Below are 25,400 nucleotides of genomic sequence, written 5' to 3' on the forward strand. Positions count from 1 at the left end.
CCTGTAGTATGGAAATAATACTAATACATATGTGTGTATAGCTTTTACATTTTCTAAATTGAATTTTATTATTTTAATTATATGTTTCTGTCTGTGAATATGTGCACATGAGTACAGGTATACACAGAAACCAGGGTTGTCAGATTCACTGGGAACTGAAGTTACATGAAGTTGTGAACCACCTGATGATGTGCTGGGAATTGCACTTTGGTCCTCTGGAAGAGCCGTACATGCACTTAACTGCTGAGCCATCTCGCCAACAATATATTCTGTTTTGAGACATAATTTCTTGAAGCCTAGGCATGTTCTCAAACTTGTTTTTTTTTAAATAATGATGACCTTGAACTCTTGACTTTTCTCCCTCTACTTCCCTAGTGTAATTACAGGGTATACATCATACCAAACTTATGAAATACCAGCTGTAGAACCCAGAGCATCCTTCACGCCAGGCAACACTCACCCAACTGATCTCTATCCCCAGGCGCTTATATATAACTAAAATCTTTTCAAAGCTGTCCCTGGTAGCTCATGAATGTAATCTTAGTTCTCAGGGAGCTAATGCTAGGGTATCACGTCTTTGAGGGCAGCTTGAGCTGCATAGGAAGACCTTGTTTCAGTGAAGCATAACTTTAATAAATACGCAAATACAATTATAAAACCGATTAAGTTGGTGTTAAGATGAAGCCAAGTGTGAAAACTGACCCTACAAATAAATATAAAATAATATTGATGGTCCCAAGGGAAGGGTCTGAGGGTTATAAGAGTTTGACAAGTTCTCTAGAGGGACAGAAAACTATGAAACAATATGAGAACTGTTGGCATGTGATGATAGCCAGAGACACCATCGCATACACATTTTAAATACAATTTACACGTGGCTCTGTGTTCTCTAGTCCATGGCCCAAGCATCTCTCTCTGTTGTTGAGAAAACCATTTAAACTTTCCTGCTTAACCTCTCCATTCAATCATTGATAAATCAGGTTCAGTGACCTTTAAATTCTAGGCCACCTGTCTACACTGAATGTTGTACAGACATTCCCAAAACTATTAGCCATTTCCAGGAAGACAGAATTCCTGACTAGAGAAGGGGTAAAGGGATGTAAAAAGCCTCAGATTGAATGTCAGTTGATCAGCTCTGAACAGTCATTGGTTTTCATTCTGCACAACCCTTTTTAATGTGAAAATTCTGGCAGCTGCATCACATAGTGATATACAGGATACACACTCCCTGGACATTTCCTTAGCACATCTTTCTGGTTAGTTCTTTAGTTTGTGAACCTTTTTTTTGAGACATATTTCATGTGTCCCAGACTAGCTTTCAAAATTATAGTATGGCTGAGGATTATCTTGAAGCTTTGATCCTCTTTCCAATGTGGTAGGATTATAAGCATGAATTATCATACCCATTTTTATTCCCTGCTTGGAATTGAACGCAGGGTTTTATAAATGTCATATTTTCATGTGTTAAAATGAACTGCTCTCCCACCAAAATAATGAATTTTGATGCAGGGGGTGCTTGTCTTTTATTAAACAAAATTTTAAGAATTAAACAAATATTTAATAATAGTTTAGAAAATGTCTAAATTAAACAAAATTAAGAGTTAGCTCCAAGGTAGAAAACTTGCCTAGCACGTACAAGGCCCTGAGTCTGAAACTGAAAGGAAAGATGAGGTTCTTAGTCCTGCCAGTCATATGTGACCAGTGCCTTTCTTATTGACTATAGATACATAATTTATGAAAAATGTCTCTGTTTCCTGAATTCTGCAGTGGTATCGAGGATGCTTTGCCTTTTTATCAAAGCATAAGAAAGGCACTTTTTCCTTTTTTGTATTTTCATTCATTGTTGCAATGCACTTCCCTTCGGATGAATCGAGGACACCTGGAATCAGCTATGTTAGTTGTGAAAGGCTAAGCGGGTGGCTTTTTTATTTTCGGAAAATGGCCTCTCTGGATACATAGCTGTCACTGGTGCTGACAGACTTGTGCTTCCTGTTCTAGGAAAAGTTTCATTCCTTTCAGAAACCCCTACCTTAAGAATAAGTCAGGAAAATAATGAGTTCACTAGTTTCTGTTCCTGTCAGTACCTATGGAACTTTCGAGGATCTTGAAAGCTGTCCACAGGACGTTTTGCAACTAGCACCAACTACTGCTTCAGAAACCCATTTTGACTTCTAAGTGTCTGCTTCATATATGCTTGTTCCTTCCCTTTGGATCACAGTCTTTTGGCCCAAGATGTCTTAGCTCCAATTCTTGTCTGTGATTTGTTGCTGGTTTGCACTGCATTTTACTGCACAGGGATTCTTAGAAATCCCCAGATAAGCCCCTGCATGCAGTGGCAATGAATCTCAGCAATTGCATTTTCCTGTATCTGAACTTAATTTATATATTAATCCTCCTTTCTCTAGATCCCACACAATTCATCTCATCTAACTTAGGAATAATATGCCCCACTTTTCCCTAGGGTTTTGTCATCAATTCTTTGAAAGGGTTGACATAAAGCCAATACTGGAAGATGGGTGTGGGTTACCTGATCTTATGCATAATTCATCCCAATAGCACTTTGTGTTTGTGTTTCTAAGGGATAAATATTTGTTTAGACCAAAATATATGGATATCATTAACATCTTTAGTTATTTAGGATTCTCTGAAAACCAACTGAGTAATTTTCACTATAAGCATGTGGAGTGTTTTGTTACTATACCAATGCATTATACCCTGGTGCTGGATGGCCAGTTTATATCTGTCTGCTTAGGTACACAATGCATATGCCTACCCTGGGCCCATTCTCATATGCATCATTCACTGTTGAAGTCTTGATACATTCCCCTGTTCACCAGGAAAGGGCGTCTAATTGCCTCTGCAATGGCATTTCCCAAACCTATCTGTTCTTGTAGTCGATGGTGCTGTGGCATTATTGGAGGCCATGCTGCTTCTTTCACTGTTTCCTTCTCTCAGAAACACACGTTTGTCTGGCATTCTTGTTTATTGACTGGACCTTCTTCCCTGATCCTTGAAGATTGTCTGTAGACTCAGATCTGGCTCAGTGCCTCACTCTGTAATATAAATAAAGTGAAGATATCAGACTTTGAAATAATCTGTGATTAAGATTTTTTTTATTTTCAGTATTCAATTTTGATTTAATTTTTCAAAAACCAATCTAGTTCCACAAAGTAAATGCTCTAAATTATATATGGACAAAGGATGCACAAAAACTTACTATAAAATAATTGAAATATCAGTAATCTAACATGTAAAATTTTTATGATATCTGTATTCTTGAAATTTAATAATGGTTCCTAGTCTAATTGTGTTGCATGTACATTAAATATACTGAATAATAAAATGCAATTAGAAGAATTAAATATCATAAAATTGGTTAAAGTGCTTTTGAGAATATGATAATTAAAGAGATGTTTTCCTTCTCTGTTCTTATTTATTAATTTTATTATTAATAAATATAAATTTGTTAATTTGTATTTATTAAATAAGAAAAAAGAAGAAAATAAGAACAGTGATTAAGATTCTTGTTATTCCTGTCTGACTAGGAACATGGAACACCTAACTGGCCCTCTTATTCTAGCAAGTGGGATATAACTTAAGCACAGAAAAATGTAGTTTGGGAGAAAATGGTGCTCGACATTTTAAAACAAATATCTAGTATACAGAAACTGAGGGCTAGTTTGGTCTCAAGAGTAAATCGGTTTCAATCCAAAGCAAAGTGAGTACACAGTTTACAGTCAAAAGCGTGACTGGACCTTGGCTTAGCAGTGTGTTCATTCACTTGTTCAGATGAAGTGGGAAGATCACTTACGCCCATGGAATCAACAAGAGTAGATAATGTGCAGAGACCACTGCACGTATCAAAAACATCAAAGACTTGGGGAGATGACCCAGTTATCAATGTGCTTGCTTGGCACACAAGCATTAGCACCTCAGTAATTTCTTCCCACCCTTGTTAGAAAAAGAAGTAGGCAGATGTAATAGGGCACACACCTGCCCTAGCAATTCTTTTGGGAGGCTCAGACAGTAGGATCCCTCGGGTTTGCTAAGTAACCAGAGCAGCCAAATCAGTAAATTTCAGGTTCAATAACGCATTCAAAACTTAAAGTAGAGATGGAGGGAGCATAAAGAAGATGACAGACATTGACCTCTAGCTGCCACACCCATGTACACATTCAGCATCATCCACTCCCCTGGACAATGACACACAGAACCTAGTGTAGAAGCATGTAGAGACACAGAGACACAGAACCTAGCGTAGAAGCACGTAGAGACACAGAGACACAGAACCTAGCATAGAAGCACGTAGAGACACAGAGACACAGAACCTAGTGTAGAAGCACATAGAGACACAGAGACACAGAACCTAGTGTAGAAGCACATAGAGACACACAGACACAGAACCTAGTGTAGAAGCATATAGAGACACAGAACCTAGTGTAGAAGCATATAGAGACACAGAGACACAGAACCTAGTGTAGAAGCACATGTAGACACAGAGACACAGAACATAGTGTAGAAGCATATAGAGAAACACAGACACAGAACATAGTGTAGAAGTATCACATAGAGACACAGAGACACAGAACCTAGTGTAGAAGCACATAGAGACACAGAGACACAGAACCTAGTGTAGAAGCACATAGAGACACAGAGACACAGAACATAGTGTAGAAGCACGTAGACACACATAGACACAGAACCTTGTGTAGAAGCACGTAGAGACACACAGACACAGAACCTAGTGTGGAAGCACATAGAGACACATAGACACAGAACCTAGTGTAGAAGCATATAGAGACACACAGACAAACCACACTCACTTGTGAATTTCATATGTATAGCTAGAATACATTGATAAGCTTTATTTCTTGTGAAAATGGTATTAAATACAGGGAGACTAATTCTTGCAATGGCTCAAATTGTCAGCAGCAGTGCAATAGTAGGCACAGCTTAGAACTGCTACCAGAAGTCCAAGGAGTAAAGCCAGAATTCTTGACTTTGCTAGAAAAGGTAATTTCAGGACATATCCTGTGAAGTAGGTCCACACGCAGTTTATTAGAAATAGGCATTCAGAGGAAGAATAAGATCCGTACAAGTTCATGGGTGTGCCTTCTCAATCAAGAACCTAATTTAAGTGGCTTAACTGTAGCCATACATATCAATTCATCTCTGAAGTTGTATCTCAAAGGATTACTGATAGTTGATCTTTCTCGATGTCTGTTTGTTTGCCTCTATCTCCCTTTTCAATGGATGGCCTTCTAAGGTGGCTTTGGGATGTCATCCAAGGGATTATAATTTGATAAACTTAAACCATAGCTTCAAGGAGTTTAAAATATGTCTTTTTCTATAGATAGGATTCTGAGAAAATTGCAAGTTTACAGCTGTGAAGAAAAAGAAAGCCATATATGCTTAGGCTAGAAGTGGAATTTATTGACATTGTGGCTTTCTCTCTCTAAAAAATAATATGTTTGTGTTGCCAACCTTGACAGAAATGATTAGTTGGTTAGAATACATCTCAGGTGGTCATTAACAAGTTGGCATATTTCACTAAGTCACCTTCTCTGAAATTTAAATCTCTCTTTGTTACCTTATGATTTGTTTATTTATAAGATTATAATAGCAGTGTTTTGCCCTTTATTCATCATGTAAATGCCTTGAGGAGATTATTGCCTCGCTCTTCATGGTTACATAACATCTTATCAGAACTCTGTACTAGGATTCATTTAAGTATCCTAAGGTTAGACTATTTTTATTTCTTTTTTACACTAAATAACCCAACTGAAAACTATTTTGTTCGCATTGCATCTGGCACTGTCCACAGATTCACTTTATTATGTCAAAGGATATTAACACTTTTGGGATGTGCATAGATGTGCAAATATTTCATGATACATGTGTCACAAAAACATTTTCTCCCATTTACTTTGCCTTATCAAAAATGAGAACATTCAGTTTGGTAAATAAAACTGTATGTGGATGAATATCCTTGCTTTATGATTCATTCTGTGAAATGAAATTTTTCATTGGAGGTATTAAAAATTGAAAATTATTTTAGGATGTTTTAAAAGTAATACTAACTTAATGAACTAGAACTACTAAACTACATAAACTACATATTTTTAAACTAGTAAACTGTTATTTGGGATTGAAGATGCATTTTATATATGTTATGTATAAAAGTTCATATATATATGTGTGTGTGTGTGTATATATTATATAGAGTAGATAGCTGTGTGTTGATAGCCTATTTTGTGTGATTGTTAAATTTGTTTTCATTGCATATTTATTCTGTTGTGAATTTCATTATTTGTTTACAAACCAAATTACACGTAAAAATAATGTGAGTTTTACTGTGAGACATATATTTCTGAAGTCTATATTTTGTATGTGTGTGTGAGAGAGTCTATTTCTTTTGGGGAGTTTTGTTGTTTGTTAGTTAGTTTGTTTGTTTGAAGCACAGATTCCCTGTGTAGCTTTGGGACCTGTCCTGAAACACGCTCTTGGTAGTCCAGGCTGGCCTTGAACTCACAGAGATCCACCTGCCTCTGCCTCCTGAGTGCTGAGATTAAAGGCATGTGTCACCACCAGCCTGATTATGAATCTTTATTTCTATGTGTGCATATACTATTATAAGTAAAATTAATTACCTAAGAGAAACAAATATGATTACTAGGTAGGCATTAATATTTTTAAGAAATATTAGAATATTTTATTCTAGGCCTTTAACTTTTATTTTCTCATTTTATGTGATGTATTGGAAAAAGTGTTTCAGTGACAGATTTTTCTTTTATTCCCTAACAAAGACATTTCAACACATTGCAGGGTTTTTTTTTATTTAACAAAGCTTTTTCATTTTAATTAATAACTTTTGACTTTTACATAAATTGGAAAAATTATCTGGTTGATTTATTTAATATAATTTCAATGAGTTTTAGTAAAATCATGATTAATTTATCTCCTGAATCATCACAAAATTCATTTATTTATTTTCTTCATAGTCATTGTCAATCGGGAGGCATAATATTGAAATAATAATAATGATTGCTGTTTTTTCTAGTTCATTTTGAAAGTCTTAGGTTCTGCAATTACTAGTACTGACATGCAGTATCATAAATGTACTTATATCCTCTTTAGTAGTTTTATATTTTGCATTTAGTCATAGGAAGCAGCCTGAAACCTCTAATCAACATCAAAGGTTACACCACAGGGATCCAATATTTTTCATTTATATTGCAATGATGCAAAATACCTTTCCCTGATCACTGTTCTTAAATTCATTCTAGTTTGTTCAGTTAATGAGAATATCACATCTTAAGCTGTAGAAGGTATTCTCTCTTTATGACTGCATGACTCTCAGCAGATTATCATTATTATCAAGAAGTAATATTTAGTAAATGAAGGTGTGAGTGGCACTAGCTTAGTACCCTCACTAGTCAAGTAACGGGGTGGGGGTAGATGACTGCCTTTCCCTTCAGCATACAGCTCTCTAGCACTTCATAGATATTCATGTATGAATACAGACACACTTAATAAGTGTGCACTGAAATACTAAAGGAAAACTGAAGTTTAGGGGCAGTTAATAGAATTTGTCCTTGCCAAAGAGGAAACTGTCGCTATCTCAAAAGCAATAGAAATAAGTATCTGCTCTCCTTTTTGAGGTATTCACTGAACATTTCACAGTTCTTGTATTTCTGAACTTGGAGTAATAAATCAATGAAAAAAAAGGATATTATTTTTTATAACTTGCTTTATTTAAGGGTGGGAGGAGGGGGAGGGAAATGGGAAACTGGGAGGAGGCAGAAACTTTTTTTTTCTTTTTCTCAATAAAAAATTAAAAAAAGAATCTATTTGCGTTTTTTTCCATTCCTCCTCTTCTCCCTCTAAGTTCTCCAATGGCACATCCTACCCCCAGGCCAAGAAAAATTTTGTAATAATAGTTGATAGCTAGCATGTTTAATGGCAATAGTCTAAAGATAACAAATGTCTGAAATGTGGTTTTCAAGGTGCATTGAATAAGTTTATAGCTGTGTAGAATGAAGATAACTGAGAAAAGTGAAATATCAAATAGTTCTGTTTCAAATTCTGGCTATATTTTGGGGGTTTTCAAACTTTGTGAAGGTAATTCAATTTTCTGTCACATTCCATAACTATCAAGGGAATATCATCCCATTTCTCAATCATTTCGATGGACTGTTAAATGGCATGCAATATTAATTATAGGAATGGTTCAATAAAAGATAGGTGTTGAGATTCATATTTATTTAATTCATGTGTTTAACTAATTGGTAAATTATCTATTTTTCTGACACTTAACCGTCACTAGATGAATCCCCTTGGTTTTATGTCTACCTAATTACCAATTGGTACCCTGAAATTGTCTAGAATTACCACTGGACTTGTGCTCCATTAATATGCTTTTGTAATGTTGAACCCTCAAAGAGAGTCTTTTCAGCTTCATCATTTTACTGTACCCCTTGCTGACTTCTGTAATGAAGAATCTTCTATCACATTTCAGCCATGTTTCTCTCCCCATACCTGCAGTACATAGAATAAAGGTTTTTTTTTTTATTAACTCTTGTTACTACATACAAGGACTAGTGCAGTCTATGTTCAAATAGTAAATTAATGGTAAGGAAACAGAAGGTACAATTATTGGTTGTAAGAGCTTTCAAGATCACTAGGAAATCAGGCTAGTCTGCAACTACTGAGATAGCATCTCAGGAGTTAAACACAAAGACTATGGATTAGGGAACACTGAATGAGGAATGAAAGCACTAAACAATTGTTTACCATTACATATCATCCTCCAGGTACTCAAAACAATAGACAGCCATAGGCCATGGGCGTTGAGTTCAAGATTTATATTAGATTTTGAACATCTTTGATAAGGCTGTACAACAGAAGCACAACTGTTACAATTAAGACATTACATTTGAATGGGTTAGTCTCTTTTCTTTTGCTATTACCACAGCAATGTAAAGGATGAAGAATTTATAATGCTTATAGTCTCAGAGGAGACACAGTCCATCACGGTAGGTAAGGCATGAGAACAGGCATATGAGGCTGGCTCACTGCCCTGCATTGATTGTCCGGAAGCAGAGAGAACATGGAAAGAGGCTAGCCTATAAAACCTCAAAACCTGTCCCCCTCTGATGTGCTTCTTCCAGCAAAGCTCCACCGCCAAGAGATTCTACAATCTTCCCAAACATCATTTCCAGCTGGGGAACACATACACATGAGTCTTTGAGTAGCAGTTTGACCTTCTGCAGGTGGCTGAACAGAGAACCACTAAATGCTGTAAAGCCTTGAACAAGACAGACAAGGTCTCTGCCCTGTTTACATCAGTTCCTTCTACAGGCATCAACTAAGTTCTCTAGTCTTACAAGTATGAGTTTGTCAAGCATGAGGTGTAAAGTTACATGACTACATATGAGGGCAAAGATGAGAGCCAAGGTTTAGTTCAAGGGATGGGATGTGAGAAAAGGAGCAATTTTGTTCTAAGGTCTATTTATATATTTGTGGCTTCATAAAATTTTGCTTCCCTTGGTCTGTCTGGTGCCAAGGCTGGTCCAGGCATAGGAACAGCAGTGTAGCAAAAATGGCACTTTTAACTATCTTTCACATAGTTGTCAAAGAAAAGCAGTAGTTGTGTGTATAGGACATCCAAACTGCATATAAAATCAGTGTTCTCAAGACTGGTGGATCTCTAAAACCAAAGGGGTTAAGAAGTTGGTACAGATGTTTTCAGGGTAAGGACCAATTCCTGGGAAAATAACTACAGATACCACTAACAAGACTAGATAACAGTTAGGAAAATGTCCAGTAAACTTAGTGCTAGCAGAATTTTTATTACAGAAACCTGGGGAAAGCCCACTGAGTTATGGTTAGCGGTGTGGAACAATACTAAGCAGAGAAAGCTTTGTGTGATTCAGATGCAACTGACAAGGAGGAAAAAGGTTCCAGGACTCACAGTTGAGAGTCGTTTATTATAATCACCGTGCAATGGCTCTAGGAGTTTGTTTAGTGTTGATTAATTAAAATAACAATTGGACATATATTCAGAAATGTAAAAGCATGTTTTGTTGGCTTCAGCAGTAGATATTGGCTGATTTGACTTTCCTTGATCCTTTGTCCCTTCTACTGCCTTCTCTTTTTAGGCCCTATTATTTAAATTTAGGACAACTCCTAAGCTTGAAAATATATTTTCCCTAGCATAAGAATAGCCAATGTATTCTTCTTTTTTCCTTCTTCTTCGGATATGCTGAGTTCATTTGAAGTCCCTGAGTAGAGCAGCACCAACAGCTAAGTAGTGTTAGTGTTATAAATACTGTGAATATGGGGAAAATTTAAGAGCATCAATTTAAGATACAATGGAAGCTGTTTTCTAACATTTAGCTTGCAATAATCTGGTAGTAAATATTAAAATAGAATGTTGATTTTGAAAGGAACTTTCTGTTGCTAAAGAAAAGAACGGTATTAACATAGTTCAAGGCAGACTCGATAACTATGCTTAGAGAATGTACAAAGAAGAGGCAATTACTGTGTCCACACAAGAAATGACCATAACAGAAAATTTAGTTTGAAGTGTATTGTACATTTGATAAATAAGTTGTAGATATACCATTCACTGACTGAAATGGATTTTTGAGATCAAATTTCCAGCATGGTATGGGAAATATAAGAACAACTTTCTAAGAAGAATCACCCTGTCTGATAGTTTCATCTTTGTCTTGGTTCTTTAATTTGTGCGACTGTAAAAGGGAGAATAGGTTCACGTCAGAAAAGACTCAATTAATTTATGTGCTAGTGGTAGCAGTCAATCATCTTGTTCCAAAAGCAGGCTCACTAATGAATTTAAGCTGGAAACATATATGGTACATAATGCAGAAAACTCAACCAGTAAGAAAAAGCCTTCAGGGTACACCTTAGAAGCACAGATGTTTAAAAACTGCAAATATACTTTCTTTTTTTGTCTAGTTTAGGCTTCTGCTTCCTTTTTTGTTGTGTAGGAAACAATTGTGCAGGATTTTAAACGCACTGGCTATTTGATGTGCATAATGTATGTATTATGCCAATTGTTACTGATCTCATTTTATTTTTATTATCCATATTGCTTTTGAAAAATAACTATATCACAAGATTCCATTCAATTTTTATGGGTGGCACAAAAGTCTTTGTTTTCTTTAAAACATAGGGATAAGTCTAGAGATAGGATTTTTTTACAAGTAGATATGCAGATGCTTAAATATCTGTATGGTACTAATTAGAACCCCAGTATGTTTATATTAGGAAAATAGTATGAAATAATACTGTAATATATTAAGTAACATTTGAAAAAAAATTGTAAACTTTTACTTATCCTCTTAAAGCAGACCCATAAATAAACATAATAAAACATATCTATTCTGTTTCCATTGTGCTACATAAAATTTTAGGGCTTTGGAAGAGTGTATGCTTAGAATCAAGTAAACAGGGAGAAACCACTTAAGCTATTTTGACTGACAATAATTTAAGACAAAGGATTGTTATGTAAGTAATGAAAACCGAGGGTTGCTGAGAAATAGTAACTGCACAAGTAAGCTACAGTGCCTTTGGCCCAGCCAAGAAAGGAAAACTACTAAAACTACCCAGACTAGAAAACTAAGAGGAAATGCTTTTTAGGATTGCAGCTCAAACTTATAGACATTGGGGTGCTCCCTGGCTAGTTAGCATAAGTCTCTGTAAGTAGGAAGGATCCCATATAATGGAGTCACAGTCTTCTGTCAGAGACTGGGTACTAATATTTCAATGTCAGGGGCACAGTGAAGCTGATTCCGTAAATAATAAAAAATAAACTCAAGCTGGATCAACTACTTTTACTGAAAAGGAGAGTCCCTGTGGATAAGAACAAAACCTGAAGTTCTGTGAGCAGGCATGGTGATCTGCAGGAAGTAAGTGGGATAAGTGAGGCTTTTGAATCAAGTGGGAATAAGTTATTTTTCTTCCTCCAGTCTTTCTGGGTCACTATGCTCATCCCTCCATAAATACACAAGTTAAGAGGAAGTTAGTATGCACGTCGGACATATAGTTTGCAGTCCGAGACTCATAGCTGAGTACAGAAGTGTGGGTGGGGATGACTCTGAACAAAAAAATCTTTGAAAACCAGGACAAATGCCAATATTTCTCTGATGATGCATCTGGTAAAAAAAAAGCCATCATTAAATGATTGTACTTAAGTTGAAACAGTAAAAGTAAACAATGACACTAATAGCTTAGGCTGTATTAAAAGTAAACAATTACAATATTTTAGGCAAATAAAAAGAAAATATTTAGCATCAAATGTTTTTATTGGATTTGAAAATAGATAGCAAATAATATTAAACTTTAATATATCCATAGTTACTTTTTTGCATAGGACTTACACATTTCAAAAATTGCAGCTATACCTTTTTTTTTAATAATTTTTTTATTAAGAAAAGAAGAAAAAAAACATAAACAAAAAACAAGTTTCCACCTCCTCCCAGCCTCCCATTTCCCTCCCCCTCCTCCCACCCTTCTCCCCCTCCTCCCACCCTTCTACCCCTCCCCCCACTCCTCTCCCCCTCCCTCTCCAGTCCACAGAGCAGTCCAGGTTCCCTGCCCTGTGGTAAGTCCTAGGTCCTCCCCCCTCCGTCCATATCTAGGAAGGTGAACATCCAAACTGGCTAGGCTTCCACAAAGCCAGCACATTAAGTAGGATCAAAACCCCGTGCCATTGTCCTTGGCGTCTCATCAGCCCTCATTGTTCGCCATGTTCAGAGAGTCCGGTTTTATCCCATGCTTTTTCGGTCACAGTCCAGCTGGCCTTGGTGAGCTCCCAGTAGATCAGCTCCACTGTCTCAGTGGGTGGGTGCACGCCTCGTGGTCCCGACTTCTTTGCTCATGTTCTCCCTCCTTCTGCTCCTCATTGGGACCTTGGGAGCTCAGTCCAGTGCTCCAGTGTGGGTTTCTGTCTCTGTCTCCATCCATCACCAGATGAAGGTTCTATGATGATATGCAAGATATTCTTCAGTATTGCTCTCGGATAGGGTCATTTCAGGTTCCCAATCCTCAGCTACCCAAGGAACTAACTGGGAACCTCATGTTGGGCACTTGGGAGCCCCTCTAGGGTCAAATCTCTTGCTCACCCTAAAGTGGTTCCCTTAACTAAGAATTGTGGTTCCGTGCTCCCCTATCCACCTTTCCTTTATCCCAATTCTCCTGATTCCCCAAGTCCCCCCTCCTTCCCTTCTACCTTTTCTCTCCCCATCTCCCCTTACCCCCATCCCACCCCACCCCCAAGATCCTAATTTTCTCCCCGGCAATTGGGTCTACTTCCCTTAGCCAAGAGGATAACTATATGTTTTTCCTTGGGTTCACCTTCTTACTTAGCTTCTTTAGGTTCACCTATTGTAGACTCCGTGGCCCTAATTTATGGCTAGAAACCAATTATGAGCGAGTACATCCCATGTTCATCTTTTTGGGTCTGGGACACCTCACTCAGGATAGTGTTTTCTATTTCCATCCATTTGCCTGCAAAATTCGAGAAGTCATTGTTTTTTACCGCAGCGTAGTACTCTAGCGTGTATATATTCCATACTTTCTTCATCCATTCTTCCATTGAAGGGCATCTAGGTTGTTTCCAGGTTCTGGCTATTACAAATAATACTGCTATGAACATAGTTGAACAAATGCTTTTGTCATATGATAGAGCATCTCTTGGGTATATTCCCAAGAGTGGTATTGCTGGGTCCAGGGGTCAGTTGATCCCGAATTTCCTGAGAAACCGAAACACTGACTTCCACAGTGGTTGCACAAGATGGCATTCCCACCAGCTATGGATGAGGGTACCCGTTCCTCCACAGCCTCTCCAGCAAAGGTTATCCTTGGTGTTTTTGACTTTAGCCATTCTGACAGGTGTAAGATGATATCTCAAAGTTGTTTTGATTTGCATTTCCCTGATTGCTAAGGAAGTTGAGCACGACTTTAAGTGTCTTTTGGCCATTTGAACTTCCTCTGCTGAGAATTCTCTGTTCAGTTCAGTGCCCCATTTTTTAATTGGGTTAATTAGCATTTTAAAGTCTAGTTTCTTGAGTTCTTTATATATTTTGGAGATCAGACCTTTGTCTGTTGTGGGGTTGGTGAAGATCTTCTCCCAATCAGTAGGTTGCCTTTGTGTCTTATTGACTATGTCCTTTGCTTTACAGAAGCTTCTCAGTTTAAGTAGGTCCCATTTATTCAATGTTGCCCTTAATGTCTGTGCTTCTGGGGTTATACATAGGAAGCGATCTCCTGTGCCCAGCTCCTGTAGGGTACTTCCCACTTTCTCTTCTATCAGGTTCAGTGTGTTCGGGCTGATATTGAGGTCTTTAATCCATTTGGACTTGAGTTTTGTGCACGGTGATAGATAAGGGTCTATTTTCATTCTTCTACAAGATGACATCCAGTTGTGCCAGCACCATTTGTTGAAGATGCTTTCTTTCTTCCATTTTATACTTTTAGCTCCTTTATCGAAAATCAGGTGTTCATAGGTTTGTGGGATAAAATCCGGGTCTTCTATACGATTCCATTGGTCGACTTCTCTGTTTTTATGCCAGTACCACACTGTTTTCATTACTGTAGCTCTGTAATAGAGTTTGAATTAGGGATGGTAATGCCTCCAGAAGATCCTTTATTGTATAGGATTGTTTTGGCTATCCTGGGTTTTTTGTTTTTCCATATAAAGTTGATTATTGTGCTCTCCAGATCTGTGAAGAATTTTGATGGGATCTTGATGGGGATTGCATTGAATCTATAAATAGCCTTTGGTAGAATTGCCATTTTTACTATGTTGATCCTCCCAATCCAAGAGCAAGGGAGGTCCATCCATTTTTTGGTATCCTCTTCAATTTCTTTCTTCAATGCCTTAAAGTTCTTGTCAAATAGATCTTTCACTTCCTTGGTTAGATTTACCCCAAGATATTTTATGCTGTTTTTGGCTATTGTGAATGGTGAAGCTTCTCTGATTTCCCTCTCTGCTTCCATATCCTTTGTGTATAAGAGGGCGACTGATTTTTTGGAGTTGATCTTGTATCCTGCCACATTACTAAAGCTGTTTATCAGCTGTAGGAGTTCTTTGGTGGAGATTTTGGGGTCGCTTATGTACACTATCATATCATCTGCAAATAACGAAAGTTTAACTTCTTCCTTTCCAATTCGAATCCCCTTGATTCCATTATGTTGTCTTATTGCTATTGCTAGAACTTCAAGCACTATATTGAAGAGGTATGGGGAGAGTGGACAGCCTTGTCGTGTTCCTGAGTTAAGTGGGATGGCTTTGAGTTTCTCTCCGTTTAATTTGATGTTAGCTGTCGGCTTGCTGTATATAGCTTTTATTATATTTAGGTATGACCCTTGTATCCCTAATCTCTCCAAGACTTTTAACATAAATGGATGTTGAATTTTGTCAAATGCTTTTTCAGCATCTAATGAAATGATCATATGGTTTTTTTCTTTCAGTTTATTTATATGCTGGATTACATTGATAGATTTTCATATGTTGAACCAGCCCTGCATCTCAGGAATGAAGCCTACTTGATCATAATGGATAATTTTTCGGATGTGTTCTTGGATTCGATTTGCCAGTATTTTGTTGAGGATTTTTGCGTCGATATTCATGAGTGAGATTGGCCTGTAGTTCTCTTTCCTGGTTGAGTCTTTGAGTGGTTTTGGTATCAGAGTAATTGTGGCTTCATAAAAGGAGTTTGGTAATGACCCTTCTGTTTCTATCTTGTGGAATACATTAAGGAGTATAGGTATTAGATCTTCTTGGAAGATCTGGTAGAATTCCGCATTGAAACCATCTGGTCCTGGGCTTTTTTTGGTAGGGAGGTTTTTGATAACCTCTTCTAATTCTTCGCGACTAACAGGTCTATTTAGATTGTTCACCAGGTCCTGATTTAACTTTGGTATATGATATTTATCTAAAAAAGTATCCATTTCCTTTACATTTTCCAATTTTGTGGCATATAGGCTTTTGTAGTAAGATCTAATGATTCTCTGAATTTCTTCTGTGTCTGTGGTTATGTCCCCCTTTTCATTTCTGATCTTATTAATTTGCAAATTCTCTCTCTGCCGTTTGATTAGCTTGGATAGTGGTTTGTCAATCTTGTTGATTTTCTCCAGGAACCAGCTTTTTGTTTCATTGATTTTTTGTATTGTTTTCTGTGTTTCTATTTTGTTGATTTCAGCCCTCATTTTGATTATTTCCAGTCTTCTACTCCTCCTAGGTGAGTCTGCTTCTTTTTTTTCTAGAGCTTTCAGGTGGGCTGTTAAGTCTCCAATGTGAGCTTTCTCTGTTTTCTTTAAGTGGGCACTTAGTGCTATGAACTTTCCTCTTAGGACTGCTTTCATAGTGTCCCATAAGTTTGAGTATGTTGTTTCTTTATTTTCATTGAATTCCAGGAAGACTTTAATTTCTTTCTTTATTTCTTCCTTAATCCAGCTATGGTTCAATAGTTGACTGTTCAGTTTCCATGACTTTGTATGCTTTCTGGGGGTAGCATTATTGTTGAATTCTAACTTTAATCCATGGTGATCTGATAAGACACAGGTGGTTACTAATATTTTTTTGTAACTGTGGATGTTTGCTTTGTTACCGACTATGTGGTCGATTTTCGAGAAGGTTCCATGAGCTGCAGAGAAGAAGGTATATTCTTTCCTATTTGGATGGAATGTTCTATAGATGTCTGTTAAGTCCATTTGATTCATTACCTCCACTAATTCTCTTATTTCTCTGTTAGGTTCCTGTCTGATTGACCTGTCCATTGGTGAGAGAGGAGTGTTGAAGTCTCCTACTATTAGTGTGTGCGGTTTGATGGCTGCCTTGAATTTTAGCAATGTTTCTTTTATGTACGTGGGTGCTTTTATATTAGGGGCATAGATGTTCAGGATTGAGACTTCATCCTGATGAACTGTTCCTGTTATGAGTATAAAATGCCCCTCTCCATCTCTTCTGATTGATTTAAGTTTAAAGTCAACTTTGTTAGAGATTAGTATGGCCACACCTGCCTGTTTCTTAGGTCCATTTGCTTGATAGGCCTTTTCCCAGCCCTTTACTCTGAGTAGGTGCCTGTCTTTGTGGTTGAGGTGTGTTTCTTGTAAACAGCAGAATGTTGGATCCTGTTTTCTTATCCAATCTCTTAGCCTGTGCCTTTTTATAGGTGAGTTGAGTCCATTGACATTAAGTGATATTAATGACCAGTGGTTGTTAACTCCGGTCATTTTTTTTTAGTCGTAGAGTTTGTGTGTTTCCCTTCTTTGTTTTGTGTTGGTGAAGGGTCTCTAGATGTCTGAGTTATTGTGGTCATTGTTGGACTCCTTGGTTAGTGATTTTCCTTCAATTACTTTCTGTAAGGCTGGATTTGTGGCTGCGTATTGTTTAAATTTGTTTTTATCCTGGAAAATTTTATTTTCTCCATTTATAGTGAATGAAAGCTTGGCTGGGTATAGTAATCTGGGCTTGCACCCATGGTCTCTCAGTTTCTGCAGTACATCTATCCAGGACCTTCTGGCTTTCATGGTTTCCATGGAGAAGTCAGGTGTAAGTCTGATAGGTTTACCTTTATAAGTAATTTGGCCTTTTTCCTTTGCAGCTCTTAATATTCTTTCCTTATTCTGTATGCTGTGTGTTTTGATAATTATATGGCGAGGGGATGTTTTTTTTTGATCCAGCCTATTCGGTGTTCTGTATGCTTCTTGCACCTTCATAGGAAAATCTTTCCTTAGGTTGGGAAAGTTTTCTTCTATAATTTTATTAAATAGATTTTCTGGACCATTGAGCTGCCCTTCTTCTCCTTCTTCTACTCCTATTATTCTTAGGTTTGGTCTTTTTATTGTGTCCCATATTTCCTGAATGTTTTGTGATGAGAGTTTGTTGGACTTGCTGTTTTCTTTGATCAGTGTGTTTATTTTCTCTATGGTATCTTCAGAATCCGAGAGTCTTTCTTCTATCTCTTGTATTCTGCTGGTTATGCTTGTTTCTGTAGTCTCTATTCGTTTACCTAGATTTTCCATGTCCAGACGGCCCTCTGTTTGTGTTTTCTTCTTTGCCTCCATTTCAGTTTTCAGGTCTTGAACTGTTTCCATTATCTGTTTGATTGTTTTTCCTTGGTTTTCTAGGGTATCATTCACTGATTTATTCAATTCTTCAAACTTTCTGTTATATTTCTCATCCATTTCTATAAGGGCGTTTTTTACATGCTGTTTAAGGGTGTCAATCACTTTCATGAAGTCAATCTTTTCTCCTTCCTCTTGATTAAGGGGTTCTTGTCCTCCCATTGTGAGGTCGCTTGTTTCTGGTAGCTTCATGTTGCTTTTCAGCTTGTTGGGCGAATTCTTGCCTTGACGTCGGCCCATCTCTTCTTCCAAATGCTCCCTATGGATCTTCTTTTACCGGATTAGGTCTCCTTGCCTACCAAACGCTGTCTCTCCCCAATGTTGGCTCTCCCAATGCTGGGTCTCTTCTCCAGTGATGTTCCTGGGGGGACTCTGCGTTCGTGTTTCTCCACTTGGCGTTCCCCTTGCAGCTATACCTTAAAGGAGCATATTTAAAGATGCAGATAATAACAAAACACCTAGCCATTATTTCCCCTTATTGATTATTTATATTCCATAGAATCTACTTTGTGGTGTATTTAAGTTATTTATAAGTGTTAAAGATATTTTTCTGAAGATAAATGACATTTATTTGTAAATGATATTTGTTATTTTCCTAAGAGCAATAGAATGAATATGATACTTCAAATTCGAAGATGTCAAAGATGTACTAGATTTATTTAAATGTCTAATTTATTCATAAGTGGAATTTGAAAAAGTACTTCTGTTCTCTTCACAAAAACAGAACTGGTTAAGAACACTTGAAGAAGTATTTGGAATTGCTTTGCACATATATTCTAGGACCATAGGAAAGGAATTGAGCTAAAATTCCTTTAGTTGGATTACATTATTTAGAATTAGATTCAAAAAAGATTTTTTATTAAATGCACAGTATCTAATTGTCACCATTAGTCCATACAAATAAATTATGTCAGGTACAGACATCTCCATTATTTGGGGGGGGGTGGGTATAGAGTTTATTTAGTGGCTTATGGAGGGGGAAGGAAAGAAGACAAGGAAGGAAGGGGTGGAGGAGTGGGGGAGAAGGGAGAGAGAGGCAGAAGCTGCCTCTCCAGAGGAAGGGCAGACAGAGAGACTGCATCTCCATTCTTAAAGATACTTATTCTAATATATTTTGCCAATTCCTTTTACACTTTCTTCTTTATTCCCATTCATATTCATAAGTAATTCACCCTCATGAGTGAATTGGGATTTTTATTATTTACTTTATTGTATTGGAATGTTGGATTTAAAGAATTCTTATTCTATTTAATTCAGCCATCTTTCACTCAGATCCTACTCTTGAAGAGCTAGTCTTTAGTTAGAAGATGACTTGAATGGGAAAAATTATATTGAGAAGCAGCTACAAGACTAGGTAATGGATCCTTCTTTACAGGAATAGGGAAGGGACAATCTTCACTTGGCTGGTGATAGATTGCAATTGATAATTATACTGAATATTGCCTTGAGAATGAAAAAAATGCATGTCATGATGGGTTCACCAAGTCATACATGTCTATCTCTTCTAAAAATGTGCATCTATACTTTCTGTATGCAGGCAGTCTGGTAAATTCTCAGTAGACTAGCTAAGCTGAAAAAAGACATATTTACCATCTAGAAGCTTTTAGTATCTTGGATAATAAAAAAGCATCATCTAGAATCAAGTCAACCAGTTGTGCACAGTAACACAGAAGTTTGGAGTGGCTGGAATGCAGATATTCAGAAACTTGTAATTAGTGATCATTTAGAGAAGAATCAAGAAAGTACTGGGGAATAGATGTATAGACAGATGATAGATACATACATGCATACATAAATACATATATACATAGATGGTAGGTAAGTAGAGAGATAGGCATCACAGATATTTTATTTTAAAAATATGATTCATTGATAATTTGTGAGGTGGAATGTGCATGTTGGTAGGAATAGATATATATGTGATTCTATTATAAATCTAGGGTCTCTTCATTAAGAAAGCAAAGAATGCCTGAACAGCGAATATTGGAATATATGTAAGAATATTAAGGATTTGTTTTCTTCTTTCAGTAAACATTGAAATAAAACCCTTTCAGAATTAAGTGATGGGATAACATGATAACTTGAAAGAGGAGTTAGCATCTAAAAATCTTGTTTTCCTGGTAAACATTATTTTCATGGTGCCACAACCCTTGTCTGTCCTGTTGAGGCTGAAACAGACTCACATCAGAAATTTATCTGTCCAAAATGAAGTAAAATAAAAACATCAAATTTCTTAAAGTTCATTATTAATGTGGTGCACATAAATGTATAATAAATTAAAATGTACTAAAGGTGCTTTAGAGTATATGATTAATTCAATAATATTTATTGAATGAACCACTATCAGTGCTAGTACCTGATGTTAACAAAGGTAAATATTCAGTTACAAAGGTGGTTTGTAGGTTTGGAAGCTAAGAAAATAATAATTATTTGTTGGCAATAGGACGGAGACAGCAGGGTGCGAGGGTGCAGAAAACACAGTCAAACGGATAAGTGAAGATCATAAGCTACAATAAGGATCTGATAGTCCATATACAAATGCTTCTAATACTTACAGGACCAGAAACATCACTGTCCTCATGACTAATGTAAACCACTTCTACATGAATGCTTTTCTGATTATCCAGTATTTATCTGCTTATGAGAGATACAGAGAGAATAGATGTGAAGTATGCAAGAAGACAACGTGCTACACATGGTGAATATGACATGAAAGATTGACTCAGGCAATATTTATGTGCTTTTCCTTTTATTGAAAATATTTTTTCACATAATATGTCCAGATTACAATTTTCACTCTTAATTCTCCAAGTTTCTCCCCACCTCCCTTCCCATCTGTATCCACTCCTTTTCTGTCGCTAGTTAGAAAACAGATTTCTAAGGGATAAAAATAAAATAAGCTAAAACAAAAATGAAGACATAAGAATTGGAAAAAACAAAAAAAAAGGAAAATGCCCAAGACAAGGCATAAGAAACAGAGACCTGCTGGATCGCACATCCAGGACTAAACTGGAAGTCATAACATATATCGAAGGACCTGGTACAGACCTGTGCATGCTACTCAGTCTCTGTGAGATCATGTATGCTTAGATCATGCTCATTTAAAGGGCCTTGTTCTCTTGGTATCCTCCATCCCATGTTTCTCTTCCACTCTTTCTGCCTCCTCTTCTGTAGAGTTCTCTGAACTTGAGGAGAGAGATTTGATGGAGCCATTAAGTTAATAGCTGTGTGTTTCAAGATCCCTCAATCTGTATAATATCTCACTGTGGGTCTCTATATTTTTTCCCATCTATGGAAGGAAAAGATTTCTCTCATGATGGAATAATAAGACATCGATCTATGAGTATAGCAGAATGTCATTAGAAGTCCTATTACTGTTTTTTTTTTTAGAACAGTATCATTTGGTTTTACCATAGGTCCCTGGGCTATCTAGTCTCAGGTTTTTGATCACCCAAGCAGTGTCAAGACTGAAGTACATCTCATAGACCTTAAATCAAATCAGATATTAGTTGGTTACTCCCACTAGTGTTATGTACTAGCATATGTTGCAAGAATATCTACCATTGTAAATCAAAGGGATTGCATAGTTTGGTGTTTGCATTTCTCCTTCTGCAGAGTGCAGAGTTCATTTGTTCATTCCTGTACCTATGTTCTAAAACATAGGGTGAAGGCTCTCTACAGGCACCAACTCGACTTCTCATGTTCAATGCCTTGTATAGGTGTTGTCTTCAACAATGGGGTCTTCCTGTCAGTTTGTGGAGAACAACCCATAGTCTTTGAAACAGCCTGAGTTGTTTGTGGGTTTCCCAGGAACCAAATTAGCCAACAACTCAATTCGATGAAACCCAATTCTTGTGCTGAAAGCTTCATTTGGTGACAAGAGATAGCCAGTTGGTGGGCTCTTTCTCTTTCATTGTTTGGCAATTTCATTAGAGCACTCTCATATATGAATATATATTAGAAAGTTTCTACTCTCTTAAGTTTTCATACTATGTTTCAAACAGTTCTTAATTTTAGCTCTTTCCCTGTATTCCTTCCCTCACCTCACTCTTCCCTCCCACTCTCCATCTGATTCTCTCTTTCTAATTTCTTCTCTGAATCCATTGATAACTGCCGATTGTATTTCCCTTTCCTAGGAAAATCTAACTGACCTTCTCCATTCACTTTATCCCTGGGCTCTGCGGTTCTATAGACTGTTGGTTATCATTTACTCAACAGCTTTTATCTCCATGTAAGCAAATGAATATTGTATTTATCTTTCTGGATCTGAGTTACCTCATTCAGGTTTTTTTTTTTCTAGTTCCATCCATTTACCTTGGAAATTCACTTTTTAAATATACCATATTTTATCTATTCATCTGTTTAGGGACATCTAGGTTGTTTCCAGTTTATGACTACAATGAATAGAACAACAATGAACCTGGTTGAACAAGTGTCTCTGTGGTTGGATGAAACATTGTTTGGGTAATGCTGAGTATACCTGAATCTTGAGAAAGATTCATGACAATCTTTCTGAGGAACTGCCAGACTGTTTTCCATAGTGACTGTGGAAGTTTTCACTCTCACCAGCAATGGATGAGAGTTCTCATTACTCCACATCTTAGCTAGCTTGGACTGTTATTTGATTGATCTTAGCCAGCCTGGTGAGTGTAAGATGAAATTTCAAAATACTTCTGACTTTCATTTCCCTAGTCACTAAAGATGTTAAACATTTCTTTAAGTACTATCTATTTGGGTTTTCTCTTTTGAGAATTCTCTGTTTAGATCTGTACCACATTTTAAATGGAGTGATTTGTTTTCATGATATCTAGTTTTTTGAGTTATTTATGTATTTTATATATTATCCTTATAGTGGATGTGGAGTTGATAGCAATTTCTCATTTTGTAGGCTGCCACTTTGTCTGAATTATGGCATCTTTATTCTATACTGAAGCTTTTGAGTTTCATGTGATCCCATTTATTAATTGTTGGTCTTAGTGGCTATGCTAATGGTGTTCTGTTTAGAAAGTCTTTTTATGTATCAGTGAGTTCAAGGCTATTTCCCCACTTTCTCTTCTGGCAGGTTTAGTGTATCTGGTTTTATGTTGAGGTCTTTGCAGCATTTGCAATTGAGTTTTGAGAAGGGCAGAAAGTATGAATCTATTTGGTTTCTTTTGCAAGTAGACATCCAGTTTGTCCAGCACCATTTGTTGAAAATGTTCTCTTTTCCAGTTTACTAGAAATTTTTTAAAGTAATGAATAGACAGATATCCCAAGCTTGTTTGGTTCTATAATAGTATGTTACTAATTTGTTAACTCAATAGTTTCTGATAGTAATCATACCTACACATTATAGCACTTGTGGGTTCTAATATTTTGTTGAAATTAAAAATTCATTTAATCAGTTTAATATTACACTATTACAAAACCTAACCTGACCAATATACCTATGTCCTATTATTCCAATAATTTATTCCTTGCTACTTATAGTGTATTGTTACTAAATGTGCTATAAAGTTTAAATGCCTAATTCAATCAAACCCAAATATATGCTAATCATGTCACATATTCATGATGTATTCTATTTAGCTGTATATAAGTAAAGTTAGCTTGTTTAACACCCAGTCAACTGAAGTACTATGAATTCACTCAGGAAAATACCATGTTTTGCTTTGGTCAAAAGTATTAAATTGCTGCTACTTCTGAGATTCTTGGTTGAAAATTAGGGTGAGGAATAAAACAAATGCCTTAAGAAATATTTAGAAGTCAGGACTGTTTATAGTAATAAAGTATGTTATTCCTTATTTATGGGGTCTCACAGATTATTTATTTATGCACCAGCATTTATAAATACAGGTAGAAATCTTATATTTAATGTTTGAATTTGTGCATAAAACCATAATCATTGAAATATCTATGGGGTGCCATATGAGATTTGAATAATTGTGTATAATGTATGATTTGTAAATTAGGGAAATACATAGCCCTTTAAACATATATCATTTGTTTATGTTAAAAGTTTTCAAAACTATTTCTTCTAACTTTTTAGGGAAAGTAACTGGGGAATTTCTATGTCTAGTACTATAATGAATAAGAAGTACTATAACAATCTTGCGATATAAAATACAGTTCTGCTGAAAAACGTTTACATTTAAAATTTGTAGAGAAAACCTGAGTCTATTTAGACAAGAAACAGGCAAGATGACATTTAGATTTCGGGTCATCTCTGTGCTTCATAGATATCTTACTGTACTCAGGAAATATACAAATGACACTAACCAAGGTAAAACTATAGACAATTTCTATGGAGAATCAGATTTTAAAAGTATCGAGGAGAAAGTAGTATGGTTGTTAAGTAAACAGTTTTAAATGGATGGCGTGTCCCAATACAGGAATGGGATTGCAGAAACAGGAAGAAGAACTTAGTTGCCTTAGTAAAAGTCCTGAAGCATGCATGGGAAATATTGTAACATATGTGCATGTGTGTATGCATTCATGTGTGGGAGTGTGGGAAACATTGTAGTGTGTGTGTGTGTGTGTGTGTGTGTGTGTGTGTGTGCCTGTTTGTGTTTAGGGTCATCCAAAAGAAGTATAATACCCTTACGATTAGCAGTAAGAGGGACCTTATTTTCTAGGTTGCATTCTTTTGCGGTTCATCTGAAGAGGAGAATTCACATATTCTATAAAATTGATTTAAAAGGGGCAGTCCCAGGAATGGCAGATGAAGTACAACAGGAATGGAGAAGATATGTAAGAGGCAGTTGTAGGCACATTCCTAGTCTGAGACCAGTTCCACAGTAATAGCCTAAAACATACTTCAGAATTTGTAACAGCCTAAAGTAGAAGGGCTGGGCTATCCTCTTCCCTCACAGAGTAGTCAATCATTAGTTTAAGACTACTCTAAGATGACATAAACTGCAACACATTTTCAGATTGCTGCTTCTGGGACACAAGCAGATTTAAAAGCCTGAACATAGGCATCCAAAATGGTGCAGGTGTAAACGATTAAAAGTACATCTCGCCAAAAGCTAGAAGGATGGGCAAACTGAATGACACTGGAATTTTAGGGGACTTACATGGAAGTCCTGTAGTTTTTTGTTGTTCTTTTTTCACTATAACCTCCAAATTACTATGCCACTAGTTACAAAATTATACTGACTCCAGGTTGAAGAGTTATCTGAAAAACCCACTATATTTTAAAGATTTATTTTTGCTTTGTGCATATGCATGTTTGCCATGTATATTCATGGGAGTGCATAGGCTAG

This window comes from Microtus oregoni, unplaced genomic scaffold, assembly GCF_018167655.1.
Source record: "Microtus oregoni isolate MIOR12 unplaced genomic scaffold, Mior012 000059F_ref0000304, whole genome shotgun sequence".
NCBI lineage: Eukaryota > Metazoa > Chordata > Mammalia > Rodentia > Cricetidae > Microtus > Microtus oregoni.